Consider the following 18,925-nt stretch of genomic DNA (forward strand, 5'->3'; position numbering starts at 1 on the left):
GCATATTTACCGGTGAATTGTACATTATATACCACATTCTAGGTGTAGAATATGTATGGATATGACCATTAATCATAATTATATTTTAAACATAAGCCTGAAAACATAAAACACACTAAAGTGACCCGCACGTTGAGCCTCATATGGAGAAAGAAACATATCTGATAATTAGCAAAATTAACCTAAAAATTGTTCTGTTACAATAAAGTTTCACCTAGTTTTAATATTTTTACTGTAAATTTTTCTGTCCCTTTTACAGAAAAGCAAGTATAGTGTTACGATATTACCGTAAAGTACAGAAATAGGTTACATTTTGCAAGATTTTTGGCAAAAATCAAACGTGAGTCTTTTTCATGTAAAAAGTGGTGGAAAGTTTGACCCATTTTTGTTTCTTATGAGAGCCGTAGAAGTCATTATTCCTAGTTTGGTGGACATATAGTGTGCGAGAAGTTAACGGACAGACAAAAATACAATTTCGGATATATATATATATATATATATATATTAAATGAGAGTCAAACCCACTTATGACCTTCCTCGTGTCAGCCTGGATCGCTCTGTCAGATTATGCTGTTTTGGTAATTTTTTCCAGAATTAAATTAGGGCCTCCTCACTGGGAATTTTGATCACTCCATGTTATTTCTGGGGACGATAGGAGTCACCATGCCAAGTTTGGTGAAGACTGAACAAACAATGTGCGAAGAGTTAACGGATAGACAAAGACACCATTTCGCTTGTATATATTTGAGTTTTTCTTTGGTCTGTTTTCCTGGTTTTAGTTTTGTTAGCCTGTTAAACAGAAGAAGCGTGCTTTAACTTGGGCATTTTCACAATTGAAATGTGCTGTGACATACGGGCTTTTATAGAATTGTACCCAGGGTTCCAATCGGACGAAACTTCGTAATGTTGCGTCAGTGCATCTCCTTGACAACCAGCACACGTAGTGGGGTATATTGCCAACAACTATGATTTTTATGCTCCAGCAAAACCAAGAGTGGGACGCGCGCATTCCAGATTCCACTGAATTACTCATCAAATCTCTACTAAGTTACTCTCAAATCTACTCTAAGTATTATATGTTTAAAGTTATCGGCATGACAGATGTAAAAACAGAATGTTGACCGTCCATGCTACTTCTGGAAACAGTGCGAGCCACTATGCCAAGTTTGGTGGAGATTAGTCAAATACTGAGCGAGGAGTTAATGGACAACATATAATATATTTCGTTTATATATATATATATATATGCTATCTGTTTACTGTAATATCGTAGTAGAGTGTAGTAGGAAAATATATCTTGTTTCATCTTTCTCGACTATCATCGTAAAATTGCCTTGTGTAATTTATCTGAAAAATTTAAAAGTTTCAACTGAACATCTTACTCCACATTAGAAAGTAGCAAATCAACTATGTAAAAAAAAACATTTTCGCAGAATGGTTCATGTAACATTTTGAAATATTTGTTTGTTCGTAAGGTTTTTATTGCGTATGTTGCCTAGCAGTTTGCATGACAGTCCCTGAATCTGAGGGTCCATGGCTGGAGTCTGGTTATCACACGGATTACTGTTAGGTCAGTTTCTTCGTTGTTGGTGGATATTGTTTATTTTAAAGCAAATTTCTATTGTATGCGTAGATTTATATAATCTTAAATTCACCAGTTGAAAGTTTATGTATTAGTTAAATTTGTAACTTATTTGCAAATATACTTTTATCGAACAATTAGAATTGATATTTTATGAAAAAGTTTGTGGAATATCAGATTATTTTTAAAAGTGTAATGTTTCAAACTATTTTTTCTTTGAAACACGATTTTTAGAAGCGAAAAAAAAACTGATAGCATCTAAAATGAGTCTCATTTCTTTTCTTTCTGCCAGAAGTTTGTTCTTGAACACATGAATCATGCAAAATAAATATTGAGATTACATATTGTGAAGCGTGTTTCTCATCACATCCAAAAATTAAATATTTTATATAAATATTTATGGTTTTACAACAAAAAACTTGATGTCATTAAAATATTTTCTGTATTGATTTTGATCTTTAAACGCATTACGAAAAACTGATTTTTAATGGAATGTAGTTTTTGTTTATTTTAGCCATCGCGTTTATGCAATTTATACACCTAATATGATTTCTAGAAATATTTCGTTCTGTGTTATTTCATATAAGAGTTATTAGTCGTAAAAATGTAATAATATACTTTAGCTTATTCATCAAAACTGCTCAATTATGCTGTTTCATCTAATTAACTTTTCTCCATGCAGGCCAACGTTTCATGAAATTATCTGTTTATGATGCATCAAGATCGTCAACCTTCAGTTCCCTTAATACCTTCTAAGATCCTGCAGAAAAACAAATACTTTGATGGCTTACTAATAGCAGGACCATTTGTTATATGTTTTGCACTATTTGGGACTATGAATCTGGTTGCTGGAACATTTTTGATTTTCATGGCCTCTGGATCACACTTACCGAAGATGAGCTCTACCTACAGCGAAGATTTTGTAAAATCTTACGGTGAAAACATTGAACAGTTACTCGACCCGCTGAAAATTGTTGGACCAATACTTCTTATCGCTGGCTTCATGTTGCTGATTATAGGACTTCTACTAGGAACCATGGTGTGTAAGTCATCGGCCCACGCCCCGTGGAAGGAGCCACCTCCGTCACCTTTCTCTTGCTTTCAAATCTCACGCATGAATGATTCTCAGAGGTTGAGACTACAGGTAATCAGCGACACCAAACGAAAATCAAGTCTGTGTAAAACACAGAAACAAGTCACAGGACTCAACACAACCTGTCTGACAACTCTTGACGTCACTGCTGATATACATATTTCACCTTGTTCTTCAGAAACTGACAAAGTAAGCTCCAAAGCTTCACAAGAGGTTGTAATAACACACGATGTTATGACCTGTGATACGGCTATCCCTAATATGTAGATAATCAGTGATTAATTTAATTATTACTTTATATTTAACAACTGAACTGTTGTTGAATTTCTTTCTTTTTTTCTGTACTGACGTCATTATCTATACTTCCATGTTATTATTTTGCGTATATTTCATATTTTCCACTTAGTACATTAAACGCATACCATAAGTTAAACTTGTACGAGAAAGGTTTTAGGTTTCAAGTGTACGCAAAAATCACGATTTTTTTTTTTTAATTTTGCGCAAAGCTACACAAAGGCTATTTGCGCTAGCTCCTTAATTTAGCAGTGTAAAGCTAGAGAGAAGGCAGCTAGTCATCACCGCCCACCGTAAACTAGTGGGATTGATCGTAACATTTAACGCCCCCACAGATGAAAGGGCGAGCATTTTTGATGTGACAGAGATTCGAGCCCGAGTATCTCAGATTACGATTCGATCACTTAACCACCTGGCTATGCTAGGCCAAGTGGTTGAGTTTTACAAATTGAACAACAATGAAGCTATTAACAATCAGCGTTGTCTACTTGTAACTTTATGGGTACTTAAATTTCTCATATATCTATATGTAGGCCCGGCATGGCCAAGCGCGTAAGGCGCGCGACTCGTAATCCGAGGGTCGCGGGTTCGCGCCCGCGTCGCGCTAAACATGCTCGCCCTCCCAGCCGTGGAGGCGTTATAATGTGACGGTCAATCCCACTTTTCGTTGGTAAAAGAGTAGCCCAAGAGTTGGCGGTGGGTGGTGATGACTAGCTGCCTTCCCTCTAGTCATCACTGCTAAATTAGGGACGGCTAGCACAGATAGCCCTCAAGTAGCTTTGTGCGAAATTCCAAAACAAACAATATATCTATATGCACATTCTACATTATTTTCTGTGGATTTAGGGTATGTAAGCTCTTTTATGCTGAATAATGATGTATTTTTCTTTCATTGTTCATTGTGCTTAGTGTGACAGGTGTAAAGGAAATGTTAATCAGATTTCTTTGAAAGTTTTTGAATATCGCATTTACACTGGGTAAAGAAAAAGCAACATGACTAACATGATGCGTTAACACTGGCTGTTATCACCCGTCATTTCTTTCAACAACCCTGAAGTTAATTGTACAAACATATTAAGAAATAATGTAACGTATTGCATCTTATAGCCCACCCTATCATATAACTCATTTTTTTTAATTGTGACTCTAAAACAACAGCAATAGAAATATTTCGCTTAAGATGAAACCTAAATTTTGACATCCAGAGTCTAAATTTGAAGCCTACAATATTAACCTCATCTATTTCAAATTTTGCCACGTTTATTTAAATAGACTCTCTCACCTACTTATCGAACTTTCTAAGAGCTTTGTTTTAATCACCTAAATCAAGTTTTCTCTACTTACATACACGCTATAAAAAGTCTGTTGTTTTAGTCATTTCGTCGTTAATGAAATTGCTTTAATTAGATATCGCAAAATTAAACATTGTACGTTTACACAAATAAAACCATGGACTCTAAGACGACTGCTATCACACAAATTTAATAAGATAAAAAAGCTTAAAATTTGGAACAATGGGTTCTATTTATAAACCAATATTAAAATTATTTTAGTTATTTACTGCAAAGAAAGTAATTGATAAAAATATCTACATCAACCAATTTTGCTAAAAATAAACGAAGACGATTTGATAACTAATTAAACATATTTTAAACACTGATTAGCGCATGTCTTACATGCGATCATGCTAATAAATCATAAAAACGTAACTGTTGCGAACCAAGGTTTAGAAATAACAAGTGTACTATGAAACCAAATTGTTAGTTTATCAATAAGTAATTCGTTATTCACACTGTGTTCTGTAGGTTATCTCTATAATTCACTATTCACACTGTGTTCTGTAGGTTATCTCTATAATTCACTATTCACACTGTGTTCTGTAGGTTATCTCTATAATTCACTATTCACACTGTGTTCTGTAGGTTATCTCTATAATTCACTATTCACACTGTGTTCTGTAGGTTATCTCTATAATTCACTATTCACACTGTGTTCTGTAGGTTATCTCCATAATGATCTTGTGTCTGCTTTTACCATTGTTCAGAAATTTAGTTTGTGTGAATAATAGTTTTATCAACGACTGTAGTATAATAAAGACAGTCAACAATTGAGTGGTACCAGAAATCACACACGGCTCGTCATCCAGTGCATAACGAGAGTGAAGGTCAAACACTTTCTCTGTGTTTGCACAGTCACAATGAAAGCATAAAACATCTTTCTTTATCTGTGTTAGGATAAAAATTAAATTATTTCATAACTTGTTTTTAAATGTGCGAATTGATCGATAAGCTTCAAACCAATCATTTTAGGAGTTCTTGACACAAGTTCTATTTTATTGGAAACTATTTTCTTTGTGCCTAAGATTAGCTCGAATACTTTGATATTCCTGAAATATTATTGCAGTAGATTATTGAATGTCTAGAGATATTTAATAGCATCGCAATTTTATGGATGAGAATTCGCCTTTAAGACAGGGAATACGATGAGCACTCATGATGTGAACAAAAAAGATCTCGGTTAATCATTCAACTATACTCACAGATCAGTTTAAGGACAATCGAATTTTTATAAAGAACATGTCATGAATGAGCGTTTCGCTGCTTATGATGTTAAACGTTTTAACATCTAAAATTACCTTTGGGATAAACACAGTTATTTAATCCCATACTCACTTCTTTGTAAATATTTTAAAAGACTAAATCAAGTGTCTCTTGGCACTTGTGCATAATCTTAAAATATTCTAACGCTGTGTGTTATTTATGATCTTGATTAAATCTTTATAGTTAAACTGTAGAGTTTATGCAATTGGAACTTGACCAAACTGACATTTCTGTTTAATCGGAAAAGTTTAAAATATATAAGTTACTTTCATGGTTTGACGAACAAAGATGACTAACTGGACTTAAGTTTGGTTTGAATTTCGCGCAAAGCTACTCAAGGGCTATCTGCGCTAGCCGTCCCTAATTTAACAGTGTAAGACTAGATGGAAGGCAGCTAGTCATCATCACCAAACGCCAACTCTTGGGCTACTCTTTAAACAAAAAATAGTAGGATTGACCGTCACGTTATAACGCCCCCACGACTGAAAGGGCGAACATGTTTTATGCTACGGTGATTCGAGCCAGCGACTCTCGGATTACGAGTCGAACGCCTTAACCTACCTGGCCATGCCGGGCTTCTTAAGTTTGGATCAAGTGTTTACATGTCTCACATGATTATATACGTAGATAATAGATTCACCCTTCCATTAAATAAAGCCTTCAGTGGCACACTGGTATATCTGCGAACTTATATATCCGTTGTGAGCAGAGCACAGATATCCATTTGTGTAGCTTTGTGGTTAACATAAAACAATAACAACCATTAAATAACATGCTAGTACTGACTCAACACATATGCTTTCTCCGACTTTTATACAAAACATTATATTTATTCTGAATAACGTATTTTTCTAAACAATAACAGCTGTTTTTGGTGTGTCATTTTATCCATTTGCTGAATTCTCAGATGTAAAGCTTTTCTTAAACTGTAGAATGGTACAAACACACTACAACAAATAAAAAATATTACATGTTCGATAATACACTTTAACTATAAAAAGTGTACTCTTTGATATTTATATTGTGATGTGTCGTAAACACTTGTAATACATTTTGCGCAAGTATGAAGGAAAAACGCATGCATCTCTTACATCTGTATAACGTATACACTACTATAAAATATTGTATGAAGTCACTAAACGCAGTTTACACTGTTCAACTAAACAAGCTTGTGTTTGATTAATTTTTTTCTAAGTCAAGCACAAAGCTACATCATGGGCTATCTGTGCTCTGCCCACTTCGGGTAAAGAAACAGTTTATAGCGTTGTAAGTCCGCAGACTTATCGTTGTGCCACTGAAAAACGCAAATGTTTGAGTGAACAATACAAAACCTTGAGATTAAATTATGAGATTCAAGACTGAAGCTGACATGTGTGAAAAATATAATATAGAGTGTGAAATTATAGGAAATTACAATTTTTTTTTTATTTTAAGAAAATCTTATGTATATTATACAGAAGATTTTGAAACTATAACTTTCATTTTACATTTTCAAAAATACGAACATGTGTGTTTACCATGTTTAAAATAAGCTCTAACTGTAAATAAATTTGCAGAATATAACCTAAGCTTTAAATATTGTGGTTTAATCTAACATAAGTTTAGTATATACAATACGTGTATTCCCAAACTGTCTGAGAAAATAAAACTGTAACGTATCTGAAGAAAATTTTCAAACATATGACTTTGGTTTATTATGAAATACAAGATTAGAACGTACTTTGTACAACGGTACAAAATTATGCTTCTTAATATGGCATGAATAAAATCCATCCATACCTACTTTGAACTGTGACCTTTGTCATATGTATTCTACAAACATAGTACGTGAGGTGGAACGAATTAACAGTGTTTTTATTTGTAAAAGATTTCTTTGAAACAGTTTAATTATGTGATATAAAAGGTTCTATTAAAACTCACAAAGTATCGTAAATTTTGAATGTGTAACATGAAATGTTTATGTCTTTAAAACGTTAAACTGACATAAAAACATAGTATTTAATAAAAACAGATTATGTGATATTAGATCACATGCTACCTTTTGCCAAAAATAAGTGAATATATAAGAGTTATGTACCTTTAAGCCACATGGTAAAAATTAGCTTTGAAAGCGTATTAATTTTGATAATAAATCTTATATGGCAAATAATACAGATTTGTGCATATGGTTAAAAAATAAAAGATATTGTGCACTCTTTCTAATTACTTTGGAGTAAATGTTTTCCAAATTCTGATATAAGTAACATGACATTTGTTTCCAATAGAAAGGTTTTAATAACCAAAACTTCTTTAAACCTCTATGTTTTTTTATATGTTGTATTGAACAGGATCTAAGAGTGTTCGAATATAACTTTGTACTCACATTCCATCTCACGTGAATTTTTACAGATGGAAGAATTGCAGAGTTTCACAGTCCTCTACTGGAGACATCCGGTAGTGGACCAAATGCAGCTTTACCAGTATACAGGACACATATTTATAAACAAGGGACTGCTATATTTTATTGAATTTGTTCTTAAATGGGAAGATGTTTCTTAGAAAAAAGAAGTTTTATAGACACATATAAGTTGTTTTTAAAGATAAATCTCATTAAATCAAGTTACAGTTTTTACTTTAATATTACGGATTTACGACTTATATAAAAGAACATGGTAGTTATTGAACACTTATTAACTGTCTGAAGAGAAGTGCTGTTGACACTAAGTATCATATTAACAAACTTCGTTTTCTTCGAACACATCAATTGCTAATGTGTTGGTATACAGATATGAAAGTAATTTTCTACCAGTACATCGTGCCTATAGAAATTGAAACTTGAAAACTAAGAAAACTACATTTACTAGATAAATAATATAGAAAACATGCTAAATTTTTAACTCAATAACATCACAGAACTTTTTAACTTGCAAAACCATATCTAATGAGACCATTCTACACCACTGGGATCTATACCATTTCTCGACGATCTCCATGACTGCAAACAACACAAGAAAGCCAACCCAGTCAGTGAGGATGAGATATATAATTCAAAACAATTAAAATGTTATACGGATATAACAATTACTAAGCTTCATGAAGGTTTTGAAAACGTTGCATTATATGTATTTTATATCAAATATGAAAAGCAAAATCCATAATATACGAAGTGCAAAATTATGTAGGTGTAAAAAATAAAAAGTTATATTTTATCTTTTCGAAAATTTAACAATTTTGCACTCGGAACATTATGGAGTTGATTACTTTTCATAAAGTATTTGATATAAGCTACAAATAATTTAATGCCTTATGAACAAAATTATATAATAAGACGTAAAATGGAATATAGCTATTCTAATAATAATAAATTGAATATAAATTTAATTTAATAAACTAAATATAAAAAATAAGTTTATTTTAACGTGCGTGTAGAAATGAGTTGATAAATTTGATGTAGGTAAAAGAAATTTGTGTTTTTCGTAGTTTATAGATTAAATTACATTGTCAGAAAGTATCAAACCCTTGTTCAAAATAAAAAGTAACAAACAGTAAAACTTACTAATATTAAAATGCTTGAACATAGAGTCCAATAGTTTGTGAATTTCATCCATTGTCAATAGCTGTGGACCAAACTCAGCCTGGCTAAGTGGTAGGTATTGATGGGCTAAAATAAATCTGTGGAGTCTTTTAACTAAAATATGTTCGAAGGATTTATTGGAAACATTAGTAAGGCTAATGTCACTATAAGGTCTAACATTTGTTGGAGGTCTAATAGTAATGAACTGAACACAAAGTAGAAAGTTATAAATGTTGTAGAGCCTCACTAGAGTATGTTTGAGATGAGTGTGTGTGATTGGATGAGCCACACTGTTGTGTCTTCTCCTCATGACCAGCTGGATATCCTAAGGTTGTGAGTAAATTTGTATAATTTTAATTCAGAACATATACTGCATTGAGAGAATGTTCAAGAAGAGAACGGTCAAACAGTTCAACAATGTGTTGTACTTCTGACGTCGACAAGATACTGTTCTGGAAATGTAAACTTATTTCACTGCACAACAAAGTTTTTGCTTCTTCAACACTGTTGGGTGTTCCTTATAGATTTTTGGTTGCTGATCAGAAAAATCACATCCAAATTTACCCATCACGTACCGTTTTATCGATCTCTTCAGTTTCGCCAGAACATTGCTACAATGGAAAAACGATATCAGAGCAACCGGAATCCATCAATGCTTGCTGACTACTGTTGGACACTGCAACGTGATGCACATGACATTGAATACAAATGAAAATCAGGAGCAAAACACTTATAATTATGCTGAACTTAATAGCGTATTAAAAACATAAACGCAATTAAATACGTTATTGCCGGTAATCAGTTAACTGTCTATTTCTCAGAGTTCTTACGTGATGAAGCAAAATCAAAACTATATTTGTACATATCCACCAGGTACCTGTCACAATCAGCAAAACTTTTCAGGAAGCAAAATTTTTCAAAAAATTGTTTTTATATTAGTTCTTTCAAGTGAAAGGCAGCTACAGTTCTATCAACAAAAATTGGATTTGTGAAGGATTACTTTTGCCCAATGAAAAGTATAAATCGGTTCTAGGTTTTGGAAAAATTTCGAAGCTGGTCACAATCCTGTTTCCATCATTTCGAAGCTGGTCAGAATCCTGTTTCCATCATTTCGAAGCTGGTCACAATCCTGTTTCCATCATTTCGAAGCTGGTCACAATCCTGTTTTCATCATCACCTCTTTAATACCTGTACGTTATTACAGATATCCTGTTACGAAACTGTGTGAAGTAATAAAATAAATGAGAATCAAATGGCTTATTAGAACAAATTGCTGTAGGTTGAGTTTTGTAGCACAAAAATGTTTTTAATATTTCCTATATATCGTTGTTTAAAGTTGAAACACTATTTTGAAGATGATCAATCACATTGGTGTTTTCTGTTAAAAGAACACTAATCATGAAAGTTGGTCTTTGAAAAGTAATATGTATTGATCGTCATATCAGTAGCTTGTCTTCAAATAAATCACAAATTATTTCTTTTTGTCTGCGACGGCTGGACTAACTCCACAACTGACACATGAAAACAGTGACGTCAGAAGAAGTGGAAGCTTTTGTTTAATAGAAGGACATCCTAATTTCGAGATGGTCGTGCAATGTCCAAAATTTATAATCCCATTTTAACAAAAAGAACTTCAAAAACCTATGAGCTATAAGTCTTAACGATCATTGCATTACGAGTTGAAATATGTTATTGAAGTCTGATCGAATACAATACTTAGAGATATTCAAAAATAGTGTGCGAGTTATATAGAATTTAAAATTCATTTGAAATTCTAAAAATCCACATAAGTGCGGTACATAATTGATGTCAAAGGTGGACTGGCTGGATGAGGCATAAAAGAAGGCGTGGCATTTACAACAGAAAGGATAATTAAAACCGATTCTTGAGACGTGACTTAGGCATAGAAAGAAATGATTGCTTCAAGAGAGAGGGCAGCATTTAGTGTAGAATGATATAAATACAGTGTAGCAGTCAGGGTGGTAGATTTTTTACACCCGATGGGGGGGATGATTTTTGCAACCACTTATGTGACTGTTCAATTTGCAAATTGGTAATATCTGATTACGTGAACCTGAAAGCTGTAAACATGCAGTCACAGAGTAATCTTGTTGCCACGATACTTGCATGTATACTTAGGCCTACTGACTGATACTTACGAACTATGGCTCACATCGAAAAGCTTAGAAGCACGCCTATATTAAAGATGTACATTTCGGCTACTGAAAAAACCTACATCTAGGTCTAATTATGTAATTTGATTGGTAAGAACACGAGAATCACAAGAACAAACACACAATTGTATACCTGTGATACAATAAAGCAATTCAACAGACCAAACTGTAGGGTTGGGGGAATGATTGTATGCACCATACCCCCCACCTAAAATGAAGAGGGGATGTATACCCTCCATCCCCCCCCAGGATCTACGTCTCTGGGAGCAGCTCATCAAGTAAAAGCAGTTGACAAACGTTTATTGGATTAACTGCTGACTGTAGAATAGGATCACGTACGATTTCTAGTAGTAGACAACCCTTTTAGCTCCACAAGGTAATTTGGCTCAATAGTTGCAATGTTACAAAAGTCTAACAATCAATGGCAAAAGATTCTCTGAAACGTTATTCATGTATGGAATATAATACTTCAAAATGTAAGGATCTCATGTCGAAAGTGGGAGTAACATTAGAAATCCATAGATTTAAAAGCTGTGATACAAATCAAGTAAATGTAAATGTTTCCTCTTAAGTTCTACATTTAGAATTCGAAATTATAGACGTAAAAATTTAAATTCAGATTTATCTTTTGCCCCCCACAAGTTACTGTCCAAGACGCATTTTGCGTAATACCAGATTTAGTCAGTTGATTTGTAATGCTTTGCCAGCTTTCGGCATTTAAATAAAATTTCACGATCTCTAGTGGGCCATAACTATGACAACTCTGATGGATTAATTATGAATTACAAGTCTATGGCATCAATAGGCCATTGACTTCCTTCCTCTAAGGCTCTCCATTAAGCGGTATCCTTTGATCTTTACCTTCTAATAACTTCTCTTTGAAGCGACTTCCTTTGGATGTTATGAGAGAACTCTTATAGTAGACTATAAATATTTTATGAGTATTTCTTATACTTGATAAAGTTCTTGAAGAATTAGCAGAGTAAACTGTTTATTTTTTGTGTCAAACAATTCATTATGAGACACTTGGTTCAAACGAAAGTAATTACAGAAGTAATGTAAACAATTCAGTATCGGTAGAAAACTTTCCTGTGAGTGTATCGTTTACTGGGGACGTTTGTGATCAGCGCTGGTAATAGACTCAAGTCGTAATTAATTGTAGAATAAACTCCCGGTGGCAAGGTGTTGTGTATGCTAATTTACGCTGCTAACAACCTGGTTTCAATGCCCTTGATGGGCACAGCACAGATGCCTCTTTGTGTTGTTAACTATAAACAAATAAGAACAAATAATATCGATAGATAAATTGTGTCTTCTACTTAATGAATTTATGAGGTAAGTACGAAAATATGATAAAAATAATATGGTAAAATATGGACTTCAGATAGCATTACTTAGTATTATAAACTTAATTTTCAAAGAACAACAATTCATTGTACGCAATTTTAAAATCGATACTGTTCTAATTTTCAAAAAATACAATAAAATATCAAATAATTCACTTTACAGAAATGATAAAGAAAAAACTATAAAACAGTCTCATACGTGCTTCAACGTGTTTACTTCGTCATATTCAATAGAATGAGTTCCAAATATCTTATGACCAAAGACTCTTTTGTCAGTAACACACTTTCGTTGTCTGTTGAGTAGATAATGGTTAAGACTTTATAGCAGAGTCTGGTTAAACATGTTGTTAATGTGTAGGTAAATATTAGAACGATCTCCTTCGTTTGGTTTAAAGTATTATTTGTTTCTAACCGCAAGAAAGCGCGTCATGGAACTAAAATGTATCTCTTTACAACGACTGCATGTAAATATGTTAATAGTATTCGACCGCCTTAGTGCTGGAATCGAGTATTTCACCTTGAAAAATTTTAACGAGTTATTACAGTTTAAAGATAACTTTCAGCAAGATCTGTGGATATGTAACTTTTAAAATGTTCTTTATTTTAAGAATCCAGAAACAGAAACATTGCTGATAGATGTAGTTTATGTATACTTGTGCTTGTTTTTACCTTTCGTGGGTATTTCTTCATAATCTTGCTTGTAATATTATCAATAAAAGGTTTTTTCTTCAGATAATTTTTGAAGTTAAAGTTGTGGATGGAATGCCAGTCTTGTACTTGTTATGTTACAGTCTCTATGAACTAATACAAAACTTGAATTTTCCTCGAAAACAAACATGAAACCAATTGGTTAAATATAAACCCAAAGAACTTAGTTTACGGTAATTGGATACCTATAATTTTGTTTCGTGATTTAATATTTTACGGCCTATAAGTTGTAATACAGAATATTTGTTTTTCCAGAGTCAAGTAAATATTTCGATGTCTCTCACTTGAATGTAATTGAAAATTTCTGATCCTTATATTTATGTTCGGAGAGTACAAATGTATCATGAACATACCATTAAATAGAATCGTCTTAAAATCATCTGGACTTTGTTGCAACTACACTTTCTGAAGGTTACACAGAAGAAAATATTAGATGAACATGGGAAACCTAATGTTGCGCCCAATATTATTTATAAAACTTTCATCATCGACACAGACAAATTCTGGAAGATAAGAAAAATTAAATAATCATTTTATAATAACACTATTAAAACTTCACTAAACAGAGATTCCAGATTAGAGGTGAGTAACCTGTGACTTCCATTGGTTGAATCTACAGGAAATATATCCTCCAATCAGAAACAGCGATATTCCAACCAATCACAATACGTTCCCCACAAGTCACCAGGACATCGGTTTTCTCTGAGTTCGTCCTCGCGCTGGTGTTATTGTATGTGATGTGTTGGAGTAAGTAATTTGCTTTTGTCCAGGAAATGCTCTTAATTTTTTTCCAAAATTCTTTAGGGGTGTTCTTAGTTTTTTCTAAGTTTTTACAAAAGTTAAGCTAACTTATTTCTTTTGCAACTTTAACTTGTTTAATTTTTGTGTTTGACAAGCGGGGACGAATACGTACCACAACGTTCTTCCCCCAGCTTGCCACAGTTTTCGTTCGTACACACACACACACTGACCTGAAGACGAAGAAAGATAAAAGGCTTTCGGAACGTCGTCTTATACACTTGTGTCTCCACAACACGCTGTTGCCGTCCATTCTACAAAGTTTCAATATGAATACTCTGCCTAAACAATCTATCAAAGAATATAATTAGCCATTTATTACTTCAAAATTCTCATACATCAAATTAACACATATGGCAATTACTGGTTTTAATAGAACACTAGTGTATAACTATTTTATATCAAAACTTGCACTGTATTCGGGTTCAAAGAAATTTGGATTCCTAATAATTTAAGAGCAGTCAAAACTATTTATGACTTATAAATAGTTTTATAAAACCAACCAAAACAACTTGCTAGTTTATAACGATATGTGACTAGATTAGATACAATAGGTCGAATGAGACCTCGTATAATTTCATGAAATGTAACAGACTTTACCCGCATACGAATATTTGCCTTAAATAACTAAACAATCGCTTTTTGTCATGTTTTGAAACCACCACGTGTTTGAGAGAGAGTACATACTTTATTGAAAAAAATTCATCAGTAGATAAATTATGTTGATAATCATTCAGTATCAATGACTGATAAGAACGTAAGATAAAACTTGAAATCTAAATAACCATATTGTCAAGAGACCTATTCACATTTAGAAATACTCTTTTTCCTTTAGTAACTTATGTAATAAAAACATTTGCAAAATCTAATGTAAATCTACTAATAGAAAATCCTACACCTAGAGGTAAAACGCTTTGTAATCAACGAATATTTTAATAAATTATATAATACTATAGCTGAATTCTCACCAAACCTACCTCCCAACCCAATCTGTTCTTTATTATGTAGAATACACATCATCAATGAAGGCAACAAATCTGATCAAAATTTTTAACTTATCTGAGTAAACCGGAAAAGAACGTTGTGATCTACTTTTAAAATGATATTGAGAACTTTTGGGCAGAATTGAGCCATAAAATTGTAACCACGCACCTAAGCTAGATACTATAGCTTTTATTGACAAATTGGGATGAAATAACTGTGAATTACATCAACAACCTCATCGACAGTATGCCACGTCGCACTGCGGACAGTATTAGAGTACGAGGAGGACTACGAAGATATGAAGTAATATAAGGTTATAGATACTAGTTATATTAATGTGATGTTATATTTTGTCATTATATATGTTTTGATTAGGTTTTATTGTGACAGCGAAAAGCTGAATTACGCATATTTTTATAGGTGTCTGATAAAATTATACATCATTTATACATCGTTCATTGTGTTAATAGAACTATCTCATTATAAAAGTACGTATGAGGGTGTTTTTAATATAACATACATTTTTCAGTTTGATAGTGCTAAGTGTATTTAAATTCCATTTTAATAATAATAATGATCTTAGTTGTTACAAAATACGCAGACATTTTTGCCGAACCTGTGTAAAATGAGTTACGACTTATTCTTAACAATATTACTAATTATTAAATAGTTGCACGATACATAGCGCACCAGGATTCCATCGAATCGTAGCTACTAGACCAAGGTTGGCAGTATATGAACAGCTAGAAATTTAGAGTAAAACTAGCTAGCAATTATTATTTCGTTATAAGGCAATAGAAAACAGTTAGCAATTAATATTTAAACTCAAACAATTGTGTATGCTTCTACTAATCACTACAACGATCGATGTTCGATTACCACAACGTTATCTTAAGTTACTTAACTACCATATAAAATACGTCATAGAAAATTATCGATATTGAAATTTTGAAGCCCGTCAAATACTTAGGCACATACATGTACAATGTGTTATGCAGTTTTTAAGAGCATAACGTGGACATTCAATATGTTCTGTATACAAAATGAACTAGTTAACCTCAATATGAAACTGATGGGGTATAAATCAGTTTACTTTATTCCTGTAAAGACCAATTAAGTTGAACAGCATCTTTTACAAAAACTCAAATATTTTTCATGAGTTTTCAACCTTACTAAATACAAATGGCTTCAAACAACTTTAAAATTGCCATTAATTGGAACCAACGTTCACGAAGCACGATTCCTGTCAGTTTATCAACATATTAGCTTCAGATTGGAGCCCGGCATGTCCAGGTGGTTAAGGCACTTGAGAATAGCTGGTTCGAATCCTCGTCACACCAAACATGCTCGCCTTTTTCCGTAGGGGCGTTATAAAGTTACGGCCTATCCCACTATACTTTGGTGAAAGAGTAGCCCATGATTTGGCGGTGGGTGGTGATGACTAGCTCTCTTTCCTTTAGTCTTACACTGCTAAATTAGGGACGGCTAGCGCAGATAGCTGTCTTGTAGTTTTGCGTGTAATTCAAACAAAATAAACGAACAAGCTTCAGATTGTTGACTCAAAGACAAGTACATCATACGATAATAACTGTTCTACATTTTGAAATTCATACGTTTTGAAAACTGAGAGATTCTATTTTATATTTTATATAAATTTCTATGATAAACTTGATAGAATGGCTGTGGGTCCTAGAGGTGGTTCGTTATTTACAAATAGCATTAAGCGTAATATACATTTTGATCAACGTAGTTCATTAAAGCTTCAATATAGGAATAATAGATTGTACGTACGGAACACACTACGATATCTGGTGATTTTAGTTACTGTCGTAGCTTTCACGATCGTTAAGCAACGTAACATCAGTATAAACGTTTGTTAGCAGTTTCCAAAAAACAACCTATGACGTCCTGTGACAAATAAAACCCGTAATGAGCTTCGACAATTCAATTTTAGAAGAGTGACATGCGAGACAAATTGCTTCAACACACGTCACTGTCTGCGTATGGAATCACACAGCAGGAAATTATGAAAAGTACAACTAAGAACGAAATTAAATGTTTATTAAAATACGAAATAAGTAATAAATTAAATGAATATTTAAACAGCATAATAAATAATTAGAATATTGCTTCTATAATTAAACTGCAACAATGGTAAATGTAATACAAAGTATAGCAATATCTTAGTCATACTATGAGGTGCGTCTATCACAGTTTATACCACTTCAACTGATCAGGAAGTAAAAATAAAGTTAAATATTCTGATAAAGACAGATAGTTCACGTGATAAACTTTGATAACGTCCAATATTTATAGTAATAAGATTAGAATAGGATACTGAATCATAAGTATGACAAGGTAAGCAATTAACAAAAACTCGTGCCCGGCCTAACCAGGTAGTTAAGAGTGTGTGTATGTTTTCTCATAACAAAGCCCCATTGGGCTATCTGCTGAGCCCAACGAGGGGAATCGAACTCCTGATTTTAGCGTTGTAACTCTGTAGACTTACCGCTGTACTAGCGGGGGCGGTAGTTAAGGCGTTCGATTCCTAATCTGAGGGTCGCAATTTCGAATCCCCGTCACACAAAACATGCTTGCCCTTTCAATCGTGAATGCGTTATTATTTGACGGTCAACCTTACTCTTCGGTGGTAAAAGAGTAGCTCAATAGTTTGCGGTAGGTGGTAATGATTAGCTTTCTACTCTCTAGTTTTACGCTATGAAATTAGAGACAGCTAAAACAGATAGCCATCTCGTAGTTATGCGCAAAATGCTAAAAACAAACAAACAAGCGAAAACTAATGCAGGTTAACGAGTTACACAATGTTAAATGATATATATAACTTTCATACTGGCTATATGAATAACATCTTAAACTATGTTTTGTTTGTTTGTTTTTCAATTTCGCGCAAAGCTACTCGAGGGCTATCTGTGCTAGCCGTCTCTAATATAGCAGTGTAAGACTAGAAGGAAGACAGCGAGTCATCACCACCCACCGCCAACTTTTGAGATACTCTTTTACCAACGAATAGTGCGATTGACCGCAACATTATAACGCCCCCACGCCTGGGAAGGCAAGCATGTTTGGTGTGACCGGAAATCGAACCCGCGATCCTCGGATTACGAGTCGAACGCCTTAACATCTTAAACTAATGGCAGTTACAACTTGTGGTCATTATATTAGAGTAGTTCACTAAAACTTTAAACAATTTCTAAAAGAAATGAAATATAGAAGTGGAAGTTACGAAATTATCATAATACGATCTGAAATTGTTGAGCCCGTGATAAGTAGTAATACTAGTGTTGAATTTATCGTGAAAGTGAAAGATTTTTGTGTTTGAAACGTGACAGGAGAAATCTTATTTCTTAACAATACAAATGAGTGTGTGAGCTCTATTCAAGAAGTATTTCAATGTTGAACACAACGTAAATTACGTGGAACATTTGATTTAGAAATATTCGTAACTTAAAAGTTGAAAGTGTTTATCTTATTGAAATTTTGGTAACTTGAACGTTTGATGAATAATTCATTGGATTTTCTGTAAATATAAACAAGCATATTCCAATAAAATACCTAAATATGAAATTCCTAAATATTGTCCATACTGTGAGAAATTGCCGGACTTTCGAATCAGATTCCGTAGGATATATCTTCAAATACAGATAAGATATAATGTTAAACCTTTTCGGTGTTCTTTATATGTTATTTTGCGCGATCCTGTACAATGAGTTAAATGTACTAGAATAGCCTTTTTTAGCTTTGTCGATACCAGGGTCCAGCTCTCTGTCTCCCG

The 18,925-nt window shown here is 33.3% G+C and overlaps 1 long non-coding RNA gene across 1 annotated transcript in view; it reads right to left on the reverse strand.

Moving 5' to 3' along the window:
- The window catches only part of LOC143246028 (uncharacterized), a 33,728-nt gene extending 19,287 nt beyond the window's left edge, over positions 1-14,441 (reverse strand). The window contains exon 1 of the long non-coding RNA XR_013025763.1: positions 14,322-14,441. This is a non-coding gene — a long non-coding RNA (uncharacterized LOC143246028). The remainder of the gene's footprint in view (positions 1-14,321) is intronic.
- Positions 14,442-18,925: the final 4,484 nt, after the last annotated feature.

The sequence above is a fragment of the Tachypleus tridentatus genome, chromosome 1, assembly GCF_004210375.1.
Source record: "Tachypleus tridentatus isolate NWPU-2018 chromosome 1, ASM421037v1, whole genome shotgun sequence".
Classification (NCBI taxonomy): Eukaryota; Metazoa; Arthropoda; class Merostomata; order Xiphosura; family Limulidae; genus Tachypleus; species Tachypleus tridentatus.